General features: G+C 43.3%; 1 long non-coding RNA gene across 1 annotated transcript in view; it reads right to left on the reverse strand.

The window, feature by feature from the left end:
* LOC135984207 (uncharacterized) overlaps positions 1 to 18,008 on the reverse strand; it is a 61,670-nt gene extending 43,662 nt beyond the window's left edge. Inside the window, exon 1 of the long non-coding RNA XR_010602105.1 lies at positions 17,829 to 18,008. This is a non-coding gene — a long non-coding RNA (uncharacterized LOC135984207). The remainder of the gene's footprint in view (positions 1 to 17,828) is intronic.
* Positions 18,009 to 19,130: the final 1,122 nt, after the last annotated feature.

A 19,130-nucleotide genomic window follows, 5' to 3' on the forward strand; every position in this document is an offset into this window, starting at 1 on the left:
ATGTTTTACAGGTACAAACTTCTTGTTGAAGACAAACTCTGCAATTTCCACACAACTCCTTCTCCCCTGCCCACCCTCACCATGGGGCCAATGGAGTTGCAGTCCTTTACAACCCGTGGAGAATTTAGCCTGGAATATCAAGGTAGACAGAGATGCAGGCTGCGGGGGATGGAGAAACCATTGTTTTGATTCATTTTTGCCTTTGGCAATCCCAGCGGTCATTCATTAATGTTTATGAAGCACTTTGTGGTGCTTGGGTGAAAAGTGCTATAGAAGAGTCAGATATTTGGTTATTATTTGGCATAAATGTCATTTGCCATCCCGGTCATCACTGTTTGCTCCTGTTGATGATCATTTCGTAGTGTTTAAGATGGTATTGTTTAATTTTATTAACAACCCTCTGAGACTAAGCAATCCAGCACCATTCACCTCAGAAAGTGAAGCAACCAAACAAATCAATGCTGATGGGCTGTATGACAGATTTACTAAACTGATGCAGTGACCTTCTGTTTCCTGCATCCTGAAGTAGTGCAGAAATTAGTCCCTGAAAATGTCCTGTACCTGCCTTGTCCACTTGCTGACCTTTAGTTACATCCTTTCATCCATCCATTGGAAGATTAATTACTACTGGTGGAACTTTTTGCTACTGTACAAGGTGAGGGCGTTCATTTCCTTAATCACACTCTTGAACTTAAATGAGAAGGCAGCAGTAGCCACATTGTGCTCTCTGTTGTTTTACTTTCTCCCATTTAACCATGTTCAACAGCTTTCTTCAAAGGACAGGTAGGCATTGAGCTCCTGCATTTTATATCTGCTACCACTGAACAATTCTAAAATGAGGACCCGGTAAGTGTATTTAGGCTTGTTGTAACATGACTTGATGAAGAATAAGGTGTGGTCTCAGTACTGACCTTTAAACCTGGCTTTGACATCGGTTCCTTCCATGAGCTTGGGAAGGTCACTTAGGATTACATTTTCATCCCCTGCACAAAGGCAGTCAATAGATTTTATGGGGCAAGAGTGGGGGAGGCACCTACACAGGATGGGTACCTCCTTCCAATCTGGTGCTCAGTCATGTTGCTGATGCAAAGCTACTTCTGCACTGGGGTTTTCCACTGCTGATCTGTGTATTTTGAGGACCTAAAGATCATAGGCTCACTCTTCTCCGGGCCTGCCCCCCAAGCACTCCCTCCAGACTGCTTTGAAGCCACCATACTTCATTGGCACAGAGAGCAAACAGCTTCTTAATTGCATTCGCCCTTTCACCAATCTATTTCTGACCTTTCCGGTGTTCGTAGGTCCATGCTGCAGGAGCAGGACTTTTCCCTAAACCTCTGTGCTTCAGACTCATTTGTACTATGAGGATAATACTACTTACATCACAGGTGGGGATTAGTTCCTTACTGTTAGCAAGACATTCTGAAGAGGAAAAGCACTACATAGTAGTACTGTAGGTTCTATCAGCAAGGATACTTTTGCTCAGTCTCATATGTTTCATACATAAGTTGTACCAGCAGAGAAGCTGATCCTATTTGTTATAACTCAATTGAAGTCAACGGAAAAGGGTCAATTTAAATCAGCTTACTCCTTTTTCTCTTTCAAAAAGTGTTATTGCAGGGTAGACAGTTGCTCATGCTGCCATGGTTTAATCTATTCTTTTTACAATTTCATTTAATTAATATTTGCTAACCCATAATAAACAACTTTCACAGTGCCTCGTAAGGTAAAACCCTGAGAAGTGATACATTACAAGCCAGCTTGGGAGTCCATATTACATTACAAAATGACAAAGAAAGAAAATGTTCATCCAGAAGATAGTGGTGTAACAGATAGACATTTCAGAGCTAGAAAAATACAATCACTTATCTCCTGCTACTATGATTAAAAAACGTGCAGTCAATACAAGTACCGAATAGTAACCAATCAGAACTACAAAATTCAGGCAAAAAGGTGACTTTTCATGTGTTTTCACTGAAGGAATCTGCTGCTTTTCCTGTCTTGTCTTGTCGACTAGAAGATTTTTCTTCTGGGATTATTTTCTTGCATCTTTGTAATCAAAGAAACTAGCCTGAATGCCTTCTAAAGAACTCTTTTGAAGGCTAAAGCAGTCATCTAGGCACCAATTTGGGCAAAACCATCTTTCAAAGAGTCAGACTTCTGCTATCTCTGTTGTACTGAATGAGAGACATCTGGAAACATACCAGTTCTCAGCCATGAAGCATACCGATAATGTTGTATGGATTTAAGATAGAGCCTGGCCCAGATCCTCAACTGGTGTAAATCAATGCATTATTGAGTTCAGTGGGACTACTCACAGGCTTAAAGATAATCACCGGTTTTAAGTGCTGTGCTGGATTGGGACCAAAGTGTTCCCCTGAATCACTGAAGAGGAGACAAGCTTAACTGATCCCATTTCACTCTTAAACCCATGGAATGCATTATTCACAGGTCATAGGCTTAGTTTCTCCTGGAATACTTCAAAGGGACTTTCTAACCTACAGATCTAGGGACAAAATCATCCATTTTTCACTGTAGTTTCTCTCCCATAGATATCACAGAAGAGCGTATAGATGTTAGAGAGAATTTGATTTGTCTCATCTACTGTAGCAGGTGGTCACTAAAGAGTTAATAGCTTATGTGTGGAGGAGTTCAGGCACTGCCTATAATTTACTAGCTGCAGCTGCCTCCCCTAGTCCAGGAGACCTTGATTTCGAAAGAGATCTGCCTGGGCTTCCATTTCCCAAGTGGTGGGGTTTTTTGTTTGTGTGTTTTACTTTCAGGGTGGAGGGATGGGTATGAGGCAATGATCGTTCAAAATATCCCAAAGTAGAAATAAAACAAAGCCACTCCAGTCACAATCTGTCTTCCAGCAAGATGGCCCAATGAAAGAGAGAGGGGGAAAAAAAAAAAAAAAAAAAAAACCACCACTGGTAAAAATAGATTAGCAAAATTACCAGGCCAAGCTTAGCAGGCTGAGCAGAGATCCAAACACCTGCAGCAAGCAAATGGCAAACACGACTATGCCTGTGAATGTATGTAAAGTCTATGCAATTTTCCCCCTTCCTTCATCTTTTAGATGCAGTAGCAGCAAAAGGCATCAGGGCTGATTTTCCACCACCTTGCACGTTGTGTGGTCACTCCCAGTTGTGCAAAGTGAGTGTAAAGCATAAGCACTCTGATTTGGTAGCATTTTGCAGCCACTTTGCACATTGGTGTAAGTGACTGAACAACATGCAAGCTTGCGAGAATCAGACCCAGAATTCAGAAGCAGACCCCTCAGATTCCAGATGATGTCCCCCTTGTTCTTCTGTAGTCAACAGCTATAGATTTAGGGTTGTAGTGCACTGCCCTGTAGTCTCTACTTCATGCAACAGCCTGGAAAAGTGGCTCCAGACCCTTCGTGGAAGTTGTGTGTATCCTATTGCCCCTGCCTCTGCCCATTCCCATTGCTGGTTTATGTGAGACAGGCAAGGAGAGTGCCATTAGATTGCTGCCCCATGGCAGCTCCCAGCATGCAGCCTTACCACCTAAGATTAAATGAGTGGGGGCACTGTGCAGGCCTTCTGCTACCCATTTAACCCTGGCCAGGCCACTTTTTCCCTCATTCCTGTGCCTCTCCCACTGCCCTTTTTTGTGATAAACAACATAAAAATGAAGCAGACACAACAATGCTGGTGGCTATATACAAGTCTCAAAAGACAACGTAGAGTTTTGCATAATTGCCACACAGAAATTAACAATTCATCTTGTTGAATTTATTTAAATTGGGTGGCAAGGAGAACTGTAACCCATCAATGTACAGTAATCAGTGTCAAGTGCTATACTCTCCTGATACACTGGCCACGGGCTGCACATCTGAGGTTGCCCTCCCATTGTCCTTTTCGGTTGCTTAGGACCAGGTATTGCCATCCCTCTGTCCCGATCATCTGCCGACTACCTGGTGCTGCCCTAGTCCCTTCTCCCACCAGTACCACTTGACAGGAGTCGGGATGGCTGGGCTGTGGGGTTATGTTATAGGTACTCCGCTAAAATTCCTCTTGTGGATTCCAGCTGCTGCGCAGTCTCTCCAAAGCCACGCTAGTGCAGCTCCTGGCACATTCCAGCCCTAGGAAAGCAGGTGTGCGCCTTTTGTATTGCGCATACACACGTGGACAGTTTGCAGCTGCTTGATCAGAGAATGAATCTGGGGAACCAGCTTTCACAACGTGCCCCACTCCTGCAGTGGGGAATATTGGGATTTAACTGGAAACTATAAACAACCTGTTTTCAGGTTCTCTGGAACTGGCACTGTCTCTCTCCATAAGCTGTTTCACCACTGGCTCGGTCCCACTGACAGACAGTAGTTTAATGCATGAGACAAACCAGCAGTTCCTGGCAACGTTATCCCACCTCTCTCTCTTCCTCAGCCTTCAATTACATCAGTACAGCGTATGCTGGTGCGTGGACCAACACCTCCCACTCCTGGATATGTGAGGGCTAATGATGCTTTCCCCCTCAAACCAACAGCAATAGTGATTCATCATTTTATTATCTACTCAGAATCTTCAAAGGGTTACAACAATAGTTAAGCCCCTTTCAGCTGTTTGCTACCAAGGCTTTTCAGAATTGCTGCCATGGAGACAAAGCAGAGGTACCATCTCTATTTGCTGGCATATGTTATTACAAGCATACGCACAATGTAAGCTCAAGGAGGGTAGATACAGGCTAGAAGCCACACACTCTTCTCATTGCTGATTTGCCCATCCATGATCTAAGGCTTTGTCTGCCCTGCCAATTGAACGACAAAACTTTTGTTGTTCACAGGTGCTTAAAAAAGCCTCCCTGCCCCCCCTTCCCCCCACATCCCCAACCCCCCCAAGACAAAAGTGTTGCCACAGCAAGTGGCAGTGTAAACGGTTCGTTGTCAGCAGGAGCGCTCTCCTGTCGACAATGCGAACCCCTCTTGTAGCAGGTGGAAGTATTTTCTCATCAAAAGTGCTGACAAACAGGGCCCTATGCTGCCCATCACTTCCATAAGTAAAGGGGAGCCAAATACCATGGAGAATTCATGAGTCGTGCTCAAGGCTAAATTAGGTTCAAGTTGTAACTTGCCCTATTCCTTCCCTGTGCTGCTTACCCGTAACTCTGGGTCAAACACAGGCATCTATTAGGTTCACTCCCATGCAGGTAGACAGAGTTAAGGCAAAGCAAAAGTAATCTATTCCAGATAGAGGGTTGGCACAGATGACTTCTTCTCAGAGGAAGAGGTGAGCCAGGGACAAAAATGTGACACTGCCTCACAGTCTGGTCCCTGGTCTGCACTTGTAGCAGTGCAAATATTGCTGCTCCTTATTGGGAGCTTGTGGCAAAGCCACAGTTCAACTGTTAATTTATTTTTAAAAATCTCTCAGGTTTCAGCAAGGCCTCCCGCTCCATATCTATACGGAATTATCAAATAAAACAGACTTCACACTAAGTGAAAGGAACATTTTGATGGTCAGATTTAATAATACAAAATAAAGCACTGTGGAAACCCACACAAGGCTGTGGAAAGCCCCATATAAATCAATTTTCTGTGGTTGTATGGGAGACAGGGAGTGATTTTCTCAAATTCCTTTTTCTATTATAACAAAATCAGGACCAAGATTGTGTTGCAAATGAAAAAAGAACATGCACATTTTCTTAATATGAAAAAAGTCATCCACTCAAACCTCACACTGATAGATTTTATGTGTATTCATAGATGTGTCCCATATTTAGTTGTCCATTAACATTTTTTCTCTCCCCTCTCAGCTTCATCATCATCATGTTCCCATTACGCACATAATTTATGCATCTGTTTTTCACTCTATTTTTCCCCATATTCTCCTCTCTTGCTCCTCCCAGTCTCTCATGAAGAGACAATGAACCAAGTAATATTCAAGTTGAGCTTTTATGCCCACAATGTTTCAGTAGATTTACAAATCAAGCAAAATAAGGTAGTCCAATCATAACCCTCATGGGGAGTGACTCTATGCCATGCAAAGAAATGTTTGTTTTCACTTGCTCTGCATTTCCTTTAAAGGTTACTTTTGCTTTACTTTAAGAGCCTGATCTGAAGCCTATTGAAGGCAATAGGAAGACTTGAGCTTTGGATTAACCCCTAATAGTGAAATACTGGTGCCATTGATTTCAATGGAGCCAGAATATCACACTACATCTTGCTTCCTAATATTTACAACATGGTACCTCATCTTCTGTTTTTTTAACACAGATTTTATTTTACCATCTTTTACTTCACCAGAACTAAAACAAAGGATTTTGCTTTACCTTGAAACTTTGATTAGTATTCCTACAGCTCCGATCTGTGAATTAGCCATGGAAAAGTCTTCCAGAGGCAAATCCACCTAATATTTTTCATTTTTTCCAAGACTTTAAAAAAGAAAAAGAAAAAGAAAGAAAGGGATTGAGAGAAAGAGACCTTGCAAAGTGCTTCATTCCCCCCACAATGGAATTTGTGGTTTCTTTAACCAGATCTTTTTATTTCCATATGTTCCACTTGATGGCTAATACTGTGATACATCTGCATGGGAATGTATTAGTCATATTGCTTTTAATTACATTATATTGTATAATGCTATTCATATCCAAAGAAAGTATTTTCCCTACTATAAATAAATATATCTAGACTGTTGTGTGTTTCATCTATGAAGCAATTTTTGGAGTACAATTAGTGGAAATATATTCATTCATACGCTGTATGTTTGCCCATGAGAAATTTAATTTAGTGCTGGGGATGTCAAAGATGGATGTAGAAATGTTTGGTAAATTGCTTTAAAAAAAAAAAAAACGGTACTCAGATTTTCCAATTAAGATTTCTTGGTAGAAAGGGTATATGGGTGATTAACCCTTTGTAAAGTACCGTTAACCAACAACCAAGAGAAGAGCATTTATCCAAAGAGTTATTGTTAATAACTTAACTAGTGGCTACTAAGAATGTTCTTTAGGAATTGTCATGAACATAATATCTAAAAATATCCCTGAAAAAGACGTTAAGTACACACAGTACAGTAACTGTGAACAACATGCATTTTAGCAAATAACTGGATCCCAAAAAGTGCTTACATCATTCTCTCTGCTGGACAAAGGCCCTTTGTGTAAACAAATTATAAAAATATGTCTATGTACTGCTGAACTCAGCAGCCCCATCAGCACAGTGCCAGCTGACTCTAAGAACTCTATAAACTTCTGCCTCATCTTTAATGTGGTATAGTACAGAGCAAAGTAGTAACTGCACCACCGTCTGTACTGTAGTAGGTAAACGCCACAAACCAAAAATCAAGGACACTGTGAAAGTGCTATGAATCAAGAAGACAGGGACACAGATGGTACTTAAAAATGGAAATCTAGCAGATATAGTGCACATTTTGGTTTTGCAGACAGGCATAAAATGAGCGCCATCACAGTAAGTTGTGACCCTAAAATTCAGCATTTAATCATTCACTCACTACACAATAGACTTCAAGTACGTAGAATTGGGACAGAACCATTGGTTAAATTAGATAAACGAAAAGTTAAAATATGGCTGAGAAGTTACACAGTGCTGGTGTAATACCACTCCAGTGAAGCCAATGAATTTGGCCTAAAATATATTTGGTTTAGAGACTGAGGATCATAAATTACAACTCCAACTTTTCAAGATTATGGACAACTGCCCACAAACAAATTAGTTGGTGTCTAAATCCTTCTGAAAACCAACTTGAAATTCTATGGAGCTCTTTCTAATATGTGCATATGCATAGTCTTAAATACTAAGGGAATAATTAAGTAAATAAGTAAAAAGGAAATTTTCTGCTTTTGTTCACAGCACCAGAAACTTTCCCACTGGAAGGATTTGCAAACCTCCAGAGAATTCTGCTGTTCAGGGTGGATACTCACTCCAAAGTCTTCCACACTACCCAAACCTGTGAAATGGGCCTGCAAATCTGGAGTGCCTTGGGTAGCTGTCCAGTGACCTACAAGCTAACACCACGAACAGTGCTGCCAGAGTCTCAAGGGAATTAGGGCCACACTGCCACTGGAGCAGGTATCACCGACATCAAGGCCTTTAAGGGAGGGAAGAACATAAAGAGGAAATGTTCATGATTTTGAATGGTGACCCCTTTCAGAAAGAAAAGAATCCAATCAAAGGGCAGCTAAACCGGCTAGAAGAATGTCACGTGTGTTCTGAGTAGAGCTGGACAACATTTTTCAAATAGTTTGTTTGCTGAAAAATGCTGTCTGGTTACCCCAAAATGATACACAAATTTGCTCTGATTAGTTTTTCAGGGGGCCAACCTCTGAAAAGCATGTACATACCCCCTTTATGACCTTTGGCCCAGCGGTATTTGACTGGGATTTGGGACACTCAGGTTTAATCCCTATTCTGAAGCAGGACTCAAACTCAGCACTCCGGCCTACCAGCTAAGCATCTGCATCATTCTGGGATGGGTTGCATTCAATCTCTCCTTTGTATAAATATGTAAATATTCATTGGGAGAGAGAGAGACAGAGTGAGAATGATTTTATAATCTGGTGTTTAAGGCACTCAGTGGGAAGTAGATGTGGATTCAAATCCCTCATTTGAGTCAGGAAGACCGGGGACAAGACAGACAAGATTACATTTGTTACCTGGAGTACTAATAGCCAGCCTCTATTCACAGCACCCTCCAACTGACGGAGTCACAAAGCTTTGCAAATATACATGAATTAAGCCTCAAACTCCCACTTGATGCAGGTAAATGTTATCACACTATTTCAGAGGCTAAAACTGCTAACTGAAGTGGCTGAGTGGCTTGCCCTGGGTTACAGAGAAATGTATGATACCGTCAGGAATAGAAATCAGGCCTCCTGATGCTCAGTCTTCTGCTTTCTCTCCATGTTCTGTGTGATATATGCTCTAAATGACTCCTTCTAAAGGCAAAAAGGGTCAGAAGTCAAGCCTGAGTGGTGCTGTGACCCCATGCTCCAGGTCGCAATGCCACTCACTCAGACTGGATCCAGCCATACACCCTCCCTCACCCCCCGATGAAGGGTAGCCAGGCCAAACCTGAGTGAGTGGTGCTGCAACCTGGCACTGGCCTCCACCATTATCACTGAACCATGAGAAGGCTTGCCCCATGCTCCCAGAAAATCTGATGAGTTTCTTCCCCCCACATACACCCACACCCCCAATCGAGAACCTCGGTTCTAAGGAGCAGGAGGGGGACAGCGCATTAAAGTTTTTCTCAGGGCAATCGATTGTCTTGAGCAGCCTCTGAAAGGGAGGTAGCTAATGTAAAAAGATCCCGTTTTGATTTACAGTGTTCTCTTTAGCTTCAGGAAGTGTACATCACTCACTCTTGCCTGAAAACAGCACCTGTCTACAATTTAATTGGCACGTACTCTGATGAAAGGATCCCAGTGTAACAGAATCCCTGCTCACGGAACAAATTCTAGTTCAGAGTCTGCGGGGGGTGGGGCAGAGAGTGAGGGAGACTGATGTGTGTAAAGCTCATTGGAAAATTGGGCATTAAGAGTACTATCAAATAGCTATATAGCGCTTGATCCCCCAGTGTGGCAAAATTAACAGAGTTTAAGCTGAAAGGTGCTGAACCAGGCTGACTTCATGTTCTCCTTTGCATGGCCCTGATCCTGGACCTTCTCTGTACATACCTCCCTCTCTACACTGGGTATAGAACTGCCTGAGGGCTGCTGTAACATAGACCAGCTCATAATAGCAACAGGTGACCAAATACATAGCCCAGGATTAGCACAGCAGAGAGGCATTCCAGCCCCATTCTCTTTTCTCAAACCATGCTGTCTTTTCCTCACTACCCTGACAGCAAGGAGGTTGCATTGTGTATGAACCCCTCTGTCAGTTCGAGACAACTACAAGATCATCCGTGCACTGGGTCGATTTGCTTGGACTGGTTAGACATGGTTCACATCCACAGCACACCAACAATCTAGTGCACAGTAGCTATACCAAACCAGGGGATCTGGCCCATGAGCTCCTAATGTTCACCTCTCTAAAGAGTTTTCATGTCCCTTATTATATAGAGGGCATTATAATCTCGTGCTAAACATGATTCTGCTTTCTCCCATGATGCACTAATTCAATGAAGTTATTTATAGTATTGTAAATGAGAGGAGGATCAAGCCTTAAGTTAGAGCTCTGAGATTTGCCTAATCACTAGGGATAGAAAACAGAAAGAGAAACACAGACTGGGATATTCATCCAAATTTCAAATCAAATGGAAGACTTTTTGGTGAGATTTTGTTAACTTTGTGTCCAATCTTGCCCCTCTTGTTAAACCTAATACTGCCACTGAACTCAATGGGTATTTTGGAAAGATCATTTGTTTCCTATTAGTTTTAATTGTTGTTGATTCCTCTGCATTTCTGGATTCCAGGGAGGACAAAAAGCAGAAGTGCTGAAATACCATTAAAAACAGCCTTTCACACAGTATTTCTGGCCAGACAGGAAGTAACAAGTACAAGACGCATGAGATTTCCCACCCAACGTAGAGACCCCAGAGGTTCAGAAAAGCTTTAAAGAGGCCATCAGACTTTGGGTTGCTTCTCTGAATCAAACCTCCTAACCTTCACCCATCACTTCTAATTAGAAAAGAGCCTCAACTGGAATACCAGAGACAAATGCTTTGGGAAGTTCTGATCTGCTTCCAAATCAAACTTCACAGCTGAGGCCCTTCTCTGCTCTTAATCAATCCACCTATTTGTCTGCAAAAGTTCTTCAGCAATTTTTTAAATAGACGTTAAGAAAATTAAATACATTGGATCTGTGGAAGAAAGAAAACTATTTTTATGTACATTTTTCGACAGACTGACTCTGGGGGCTAGCAAAATGTACTCCCAGGTCTGAGAATTAATTAGATTGATATTACTAATGTATGAACTAAGGTCAGCGTACAGCTTTGATTATATCATGGTATTTATTTTGTATCCTGAGCCTGATTCTGGTCTCAATTATTCCAGTTGTATATTGGTGTAACTCTTCCAATTCAGTGGAATTCCTGTGGAGTTGAACTGGTGTCACATCAGAATGTGGCCCTCTCCATGTAATAGCTTCATTTGCTCCTAAAATAAAGTACGACTTCTTGATAATATATTTTGAAAAAAAACTCATAAATGGAGGGATGTAACTGGAGGGGATTTTTCCGTCTTTATTGATACAATACAGATCTCTGTGTTGTGAGGCAGAAAAGCTGCCTTAGGGGATTTTCTTACAACGGCGCCGGAGAATTTCACTGCACAGAGAATCAAAGATATCTAACATTTGCTTGCACAAGGAGTGCTTTGAAACATAGCACACATTTTAACACAGCCTATGAGTGGAATAATAAAAACAAAAACATTTTTAACCAGGCAGCTGAAGCAAAAATGTGACAATTACACAACAGAAGTCCATGGTGGAGAGCAAGGAGTATGATGGCTGATGCAGAGAAAATAAATGCGCTCTAAGATTTCTATATGAACATTTACACATAGTAAAGGCAGTGGCACATGGGGACTGAAGAAAAGTTTAAGGAGGCAGCTGAGGGAAGGAATCCTCAGTCCATGAAGCCTGTCACTGTTGCAGGAGGTGTTCCAGGGTAGGGCTGGGCCTGGAACACCATGTGCTGTGGAGTGACTAATGGAGTGACTCTTTTGAAGTCATCATTGGTCATGGCTGCTTGAAGGCGTACTAGCAGCCAATTTGGCGGTCCTCCAGCCTTTATAATAAAAGCGAGGGACAGGGATTGGAACGGACCTGGAAATACATCCCTGAACCTTCCCTCCCCCCCCACTCCATTTATGAATATTTTATGATAGAGTTAGTTGGATGCTATGAACTAACTCTGTGAAGAACAATCCTTGTTAGACCTCTTTTCAGTTTGCAGGGAAACTATCAAATACTCTTCTGTGGAGACTCCAGCTGGGTCATCTATCAATTTCCAGAAGACTCAACCACCTTAGGACTGTAGTTACTGACAGATAACCTATTTATTTCAGATCTTGGTTCTAGTGGTGCAACTTTCAGGATTTTGATTGACCCACCCAGAGTTTAAATGCAGTCTTTGGATGCACAGATTTAACATTTAGCACGTTTTTCTCTGAAAACTGCATGGCACCAGCATGTATACAGATGCTGAAGGGGTGGGGGGGGGGGGCAGGGAAGAGTCAACTCACACTAATATCAGATTGCCTTAAAAGAATACTTTAAGCAAGCAATGGATGTACCGAACACCTTTATTTGTAGGACACTATACAAAAGCACAGCCAGATATTTTCCAGGTACTAAGGATTGGTAACTCCCCCCATAGGATAATCCAAGTGTGCAAGAGCTGTTGAACTGGTTTGCTACCACACTGAGGGGCAGCAGTAAAAATATTAGAATATTGAATATCCATGAAGCTTGAAGGTTTATAATTTCTATCAGCAAGTCACATTAGCTAAATGCACTCATGCAACAACAACAAAAAACCCCAAGCCCACTCATTCTAAAATAAAACAAATTTGATGCTAAAAGGATATGTGGAACCTGTACCTCCAAAAATCAATGCAATACTTCAGTAGGAGCAAGGGTTGGCACTATGATGTGTATCCTCTGGGAAATAGAGGAGTCCCCTTTATGAACATGTTTCAAGAGTTATAAAAAGTTAAGTAAAGCATTTGTCATGCAGAAGGAAATCTTGAAGTACTCAGAATGAAACTCTTCTCTCAACCCTACAGTGCAGATAAGAGATCAACTGTGCGAATTGGAAAAGGATATTCCCATAAAAGACGCAGATGTGTGTCAGAGAGATGTAATTTGCTCATTTACTCAGAAATGGGTGCTCTTTAATATCCCAGCTAAACACTTGGAAGAGGTTCTTCAGATACTAGTACTGGGGCAGAAACTGTAGCTCACAGGAGAAAACCAATTAGATTATTTATTTAGGAAAGATTGGTCTTGAAAAACATTACATTGAACTGTGACAGACTGCAGACAACCTTGACTATAATCAGGATGCACTAGCCCTAAGAGGGAGATCTTTGGGTAAATAACTATCTGGGTCCTGGTTTCAGCTCAGCATTGGGGCATACTGGGGTTTTAGTCCAAGGAACAGCTAGAAAGTGTAGGCTAGTTTAGCAATAAATGCTGGGGAAAGTAGCTACGGCATAGACAGCTTTCATTACTCTTAACAGAATGACTGGGATGGAGATATGGTTGGTCGCCCCACTTAAGGAGCATGGGAGACAGCCAGATGACTGCATAGGGAAAACTGGACAAGGGAAAATGAAGTTGTCAGGTCATTGACATTGGCCTGTTATGGAGATCTAGTGAACTTGTTTGCATTTGACTGGTGCTTGCCAAAATGGAGAACCCGTGACTCCAGAGAGACAGTGTGAAGGGACTGGAAGGACCCCTTAGTCTGCCAGAACTGGAGCTGGAACTGACCCATCCAAGTACAGAAAACAATGAAAATACCCTGAAGAGGAGTGGGTTAGCCTTGTCGGAAAGCCGGAAACAGACAATTCATGAAGTCAGTGAAAAACCCTCTGCTCCAAGAGGAAACCCTGAATTCTGGAAAGTACCCTCAGAAGAGGTGAAGGAAGTAGAGTGGGATTATGACTCAGCCCAGGTGCCTATTTGTGATAGATGCTTCAGAAGATGTAAGCAGATGTGTGGTAACTAGCCCATATTAGGTCTCATCCTTGTCTCTAATCGAGAACAGTTTAAATCTTGGTGCATAGGGTTTAATATCCCTTCCAAAATATCATCATCTTCTTCCTTGCCATTTCCCTATTTGAAGTTAGTGACTTCTGTAGTCTTCTTCCAAAACTCATGATTGTACAGCTGATTGCCATGCAAATTGCTCTCCCTAAGGTCTGCGGCTATCTGGTCCATGTGTGGAGTCTTTGGCCTTCCCTTGGTTGTCTTTCATCCATGATCACTGCAAGGGCTATTCTACCAACATGACTCTTGGGTCTCTGCTGGACGTGTCCATACCAACATAGCCTATCCTTCCTCAACCAGTTTTCAACTGGGGCAACCTGCATTAGGTCTTTCACAATCTCATTTAATTTCCTATCATGGAATGTCCAACCATTTGACCATCTCAACATTTTCATTTCCATAGTGGAGAACATAATGATTTCTTTTCTTGTGGCTGGCCAAGTCTCTACTCTGTACATTAGGATGGGTCAAATTAGAGTTTTATACACTCTGTGTTTTAACTTTATTGACATTTTATTACAGAGAACTGGGGTCAGCTCCTGGCATTTGCACCAAGCAGCTTTGGTACAATGCTGGACATGATTCAGGAGGGCACCATTGTCAGCAACCATTGATCCTACATATTTAAATTACTTCAGTCTTCTAATTTATCTGTTTGTAATATCCTTTATGGTGATAATAGTGCTGTCTATGGGATAATTGACAGCACTATAGTGCATAAAAGCTATATCTTACTCCTGGAGGAATTCTTTGCGACTGCATGCATGCAGAATTCATGTCCTTTGCTGATTTCTTTGCTTCCCTGCAGAAAAATGACTTTTTGAGGGGGAAGCAAAGAGAGGCCGCAAGAGCAGTCACATGCCCCTTTCCCAGCAATGTGGGCACATCATGTCAGGTGTCCAGAGCAGCTGGTGGAGAGATAAATCACTGCGGGGGTGGGTGGTGGGGCTGGGGAAGCCCCAGACAGTGGCTCCTACCCTGCTCTGGGCTCAGCTGCTAGTCCCAGCTGGGCTGGCATCAGGGGAGGACGGGACTTACTCTTGCCCTACAAGGAATTGTTGGGGCTGTGTCAGACCCGCCCCAAGATACCTCCCCCAGCTGCACCCCTAATTCCTTTTCCCATCACTGCTCAGCCACAGGCACAGGGGTCACTATATGAGGAGTTTCTCCCCTTCCACCCAACCCCTGTGCATCTGAGCCCTCCCATACCCATGCTCCCCAAATGAGCCTCCTCCTGCAACCAGAATCCCCTCCCCATCAAGCCCACACACCCAAACACCCCACTGAGCCCCACCCTCTGCATCTGGTGCCTTCCTGCACCCAGACCCCCACTGAGCCCCCTCACAGAGCCCCACCTCCCTTGCATCCAGAGAACCCAGCACCCAGATCCCCCCCATGAGCCCCACCCTCATTGCATCCAGACCCTACCAAGCCCCTCCAGTCTAGATCCAGACCCCACTCCTTCATCCAGACTATGCCCCACTTATACCCCCCCACTTCAACTGCCACCTCAATGAGCCCAAGCCCCCTCTTGCACCTCGACCACCCCAACAAGTCCCCCCACCCCACTGAGCCTCAACCAGCTGCACCCCTACCCCACCAAGCTCCACCCCTCCAACACCCAGATCCCCCCTCTGAGCACCTCACACTCAAACCCCTCCTGCTGAGCTCTATCTCCCCACACCCAGACCCCCCTCTGCTGAACCCCAACCACCTTCACTTGGACCCCCCAACAAGCCCCTGTGCATCCAGATCCCCCCCAGACCCTCTACTGAGCTGTTCACACTCAGATTGTTCTGCACACAACACCCTCTCACCCCACACCTGGATCAGTCCACACCAAGACACTCCACACCAAGACACTCCACACTTGGATCCTCCTTGCCCCACACCTGGATCAGGACTAGAGCTGGGTGTACATGAAAGACTCTGTCCCTCTTGCTTACTACCTTGGTGCACCTGGCATGGAGGGGAGGGCCTGAGGGTGTGTGTCTGGGACAGGCCCAGCCCTTGCACTGGGTCAGGATCAGGTGCAGCCTCACAGTTGAATGTGTGCACTAGGGTTGCCAACTTTCTAATAGCAGAAAATCAAGCACCCTTGCTCCGCAAGTGACTTGTGCTCCCCACTGCCATACGGGAGCCTCCATGTTTATTTACTGACAAATAAAATATGCAGAATTTTAGAGAATTTTTAATTTTTGGCACAGAATTCCCTCAGGAGTATATGCATAGTTGAGAGCAGATATTACAGCTCCCCCCTGCTCTCCCCACCCCGCAGTAACAGCTGCCTGCGTGTATCAATGGGCTTATTTTGGACATAAAGGGAAACCATGTCAGTCGATGATAGATAACGAGGCAGTGCAGTTCGGAGTTCAACGCAGGGCTGGGGGCCAGAAGGGAATCCTTTCCTTTCGGCTGAGATGAAGCAGTTGTGTGGCTGTTTCAAAATGAGAGCAAGAGAGAGACCCCCCAGATTAGCCAATGTCCCAGAGGTTAGGGCACTTACCTGGGATATGGGAGACCCACACTTCAGTCACTACTCTGCATGATTCCGATAAGGGAATTGCACCTCAGCATCCCAGGTGAGTGTCCTGACCACCCAGCTAGACTATAGGGTGTTCGGGGGGGTGGGAGGAAAGACTGTAGCCCTCTCTCTTTCAAAAACTTCCAAAGGTCTCAGTTTCATCCCAGTGCAGAATGGGGAAATGTTTTACATTCCAAAGTTTTTCACAGGATGGGAAAACCGATTCCTACCCAAGGCCCAGTGATGAATACACTGCTCCAGCAAAATCACTCCCTTGTTGTACTATGCAGACAGTGCTCAAGCAACCCTGCTCAGTGGGACCCCATTTGCAGGCTCCTAAATCCTGTCCCTACCTAGCTGTCAGCACTGCATAAGAACGGCCCCAAACACAACAACTTTCAATAGCGTACAGCAGCTCTTCACAGGTATATTGCAGAATGCTTTCATTATTAGTATTATAGCCCATCACCACAATTTAAATGATTGATTGGGGTTTGGTTTAGCTACAGGAGGCACCATCCCTTCCCCTACTTCATCCTGAGCTGGAGGTTCTAAAAAGTTTGGTTGGTTTCTGCCCCACTCACATACATTTGAACTTTTTTTGGCATGTCTCTATTTACAGGCTCTGGCCTTTTCTGGCAAGGAAAGTGATAAACCACCACAAGAAAGGCAGCAAGTGCTGGAGTGTGCCAGAGGAGCAGGAATTGGCTGGCAGGGCTGAGTGGGAGCTGAAATGAAGAGGGGGAGGGAAGTTAATGTAAATTTTCTGTGTTCTGAATACTCAGCCATTTCACCCTTGCTATTTAGGACATTCAGCACATAATACTGAGTATTTCATCTTCGGGGAACATCACAAAAGGCTTACAAGACTTGACAGTGTCTCTTTAAAGGTTTAAGAGATCTTATTTATCCTTATTTTTATGCTACAAATCTGTTAGTCTTATTTCTCTGCTAAAATAAGTTCAATTGATAGCAGATAAAACTGGCTCAGTCTTGCATTTTGTTTATGCTAATCTCTGATTAATTTTAATGATCTTTCAGTCCCTTTTATTCCGTATTATTCGGAATTTCACATAATCTTTGTATCTAAGTGTGGCTATGGCATCTTTAATCCACCATGGAATTTTGTCTTCTATTGGCTTTCATCCACATTTCACTGGGGGGTGGGGGTTGTTTGTTTCATGGGGTTTATTTTAAAAAACAAAAATTCCCCATATTGATATATTATGAATTTGTGATAGTCTTAGAAACTGTGGGCTAAATTCCACCTGACATTCACTGCATATAGCTGCACTGAAATTGTACAAGGTGTATGGTTATTAGGGCAGGATTTGGCCCGCTACATATTTATTTATGCTTGAAAAGAAGGATTTAAATATTCCTGTGAATATAAAATTGTAGAGGTATATTTTCACCTGGACTGAGGCTTGGTGTTTATTTGTTGTCCAGCAGCATCCAACTAAGATCAGAGCCCTGTTTTGCTAGGCCCTGTGCAAATATGTAGTATGAAAGTGTCCCTGCCCTGCAGAGCTTATAATGTAAGTAAATAAAACAGACAAACTGGTGGAAGGTGCAAGAGAAGCACAGAGAGGTAAAGGGACTTACCTAAGGTCACAAAGCAGGTCACTGGAAGAGCTAGGAGTAAAACCCAGATCTCCTGACTCCCAGTCCCATGACCATGCTGCCTATCTTCATGGTCTAGCTGTAGGTAGCAGCAAAATATGAGCCTGAATAATTGATAGAGGGAAGAAATCTGAGCACTTGTGCTTTCACCTCCCTGATTTGCACTCACAGGAAGAATAGCGCCTCAGCGGGTGAGAATCACCATAGCTCAGCTGAAATCAATGGTGAGATGCTGATTTACAGCAGCTTAGGATCAGGGCAAAATCAAGTAATTAGAGGCTCAACAACTCAGACTTTGTCCTGCAGTAGAAAGGTGGGTGCAGACCTCTGCATGCACATTTTGTTGGTGCAACCTGTGTCCTTCTGGTCTGTAACATGATCATCTTTCCTGAAGCACCATATTTTTTCCCCTCCAATTTAGCCCTAATGACCTACTTTGAAGGGCATCTGCTCCAGAGAAGTCCCAGCAGATTCAAATTACCCACAGTGTACAGAGCAGGAACATCCATTGACCTAAGTATCCCCTTCATAACCATTTCCCAGGAGGTGAGGCAAACCCAGCCATAGACAAATTCACGGACTTCCATGACACAGTGTGCAGCTATTTCTAATAATTTTTCTATTATCCTGTAATTACTAGAAACAATTAAAGTTGTACATGTGGAAAGAATTGGCTGAGTCTCATATCCCAGATTCCCTTTATCCAAATATGCCTTAGAAAAAACATCAAAGACTTACAAGCCTGGCCAGCCAGAGCTATGGTGTTATCCAGCCCATCAGCAACCTGTGTTGTCTAGATACAGTTTATTTCAAATAGAAACTGGCCAGCTGTCAATGCTGTTCCAGAGGAAGATGACCGCTGCCCTGAATGAATGACATTAATGCTGTTTTCCCACTGAGGAAAATGGAATTCCATCATGATTGGTTTTAGTCACAAATGGCCCTTTTAAATCTGATTGACAGGTGTGATTACACCTCCTTTTGATTAAGATTATAGAATCAGTTGGACAACATACAAATGAGAAGCTCAGAGATTGTAGACCAAAGTTTGCATTAGCTCTTCTCTGACAGAGCCACATTAATTGTGAGAGTGCTAAAGAATCATAGTCATGTTCTTCAAAACCGCACAAGAAGCTTTATGAGAATAAGGGAAACAGTATTGGCCCCGATCCTCAAAGCTATTTAGGTGTCTAACTGCCACTGAAATCAATGGGAGTTAGGTACCTAAATACCTGTGCGGACCATTATCTCTAAAACTAACCTGTCTCTTAAGTTTCACTGTAG

Source organism: Chrysemys picta, chromosome 6 (assembly GCF_011386835.1).
Source record: "Chrysemys picta bellii isolate R12L10 chromosome 6, ASM1138683v2, whole genome shotgun sequence".
Classification (NCBI taxonomy): domain Eukaryota; kingdom Metazoa; phylum Chordata; order Testudines; family Emydidae; genus Chrysemys; species Chrysemys picta.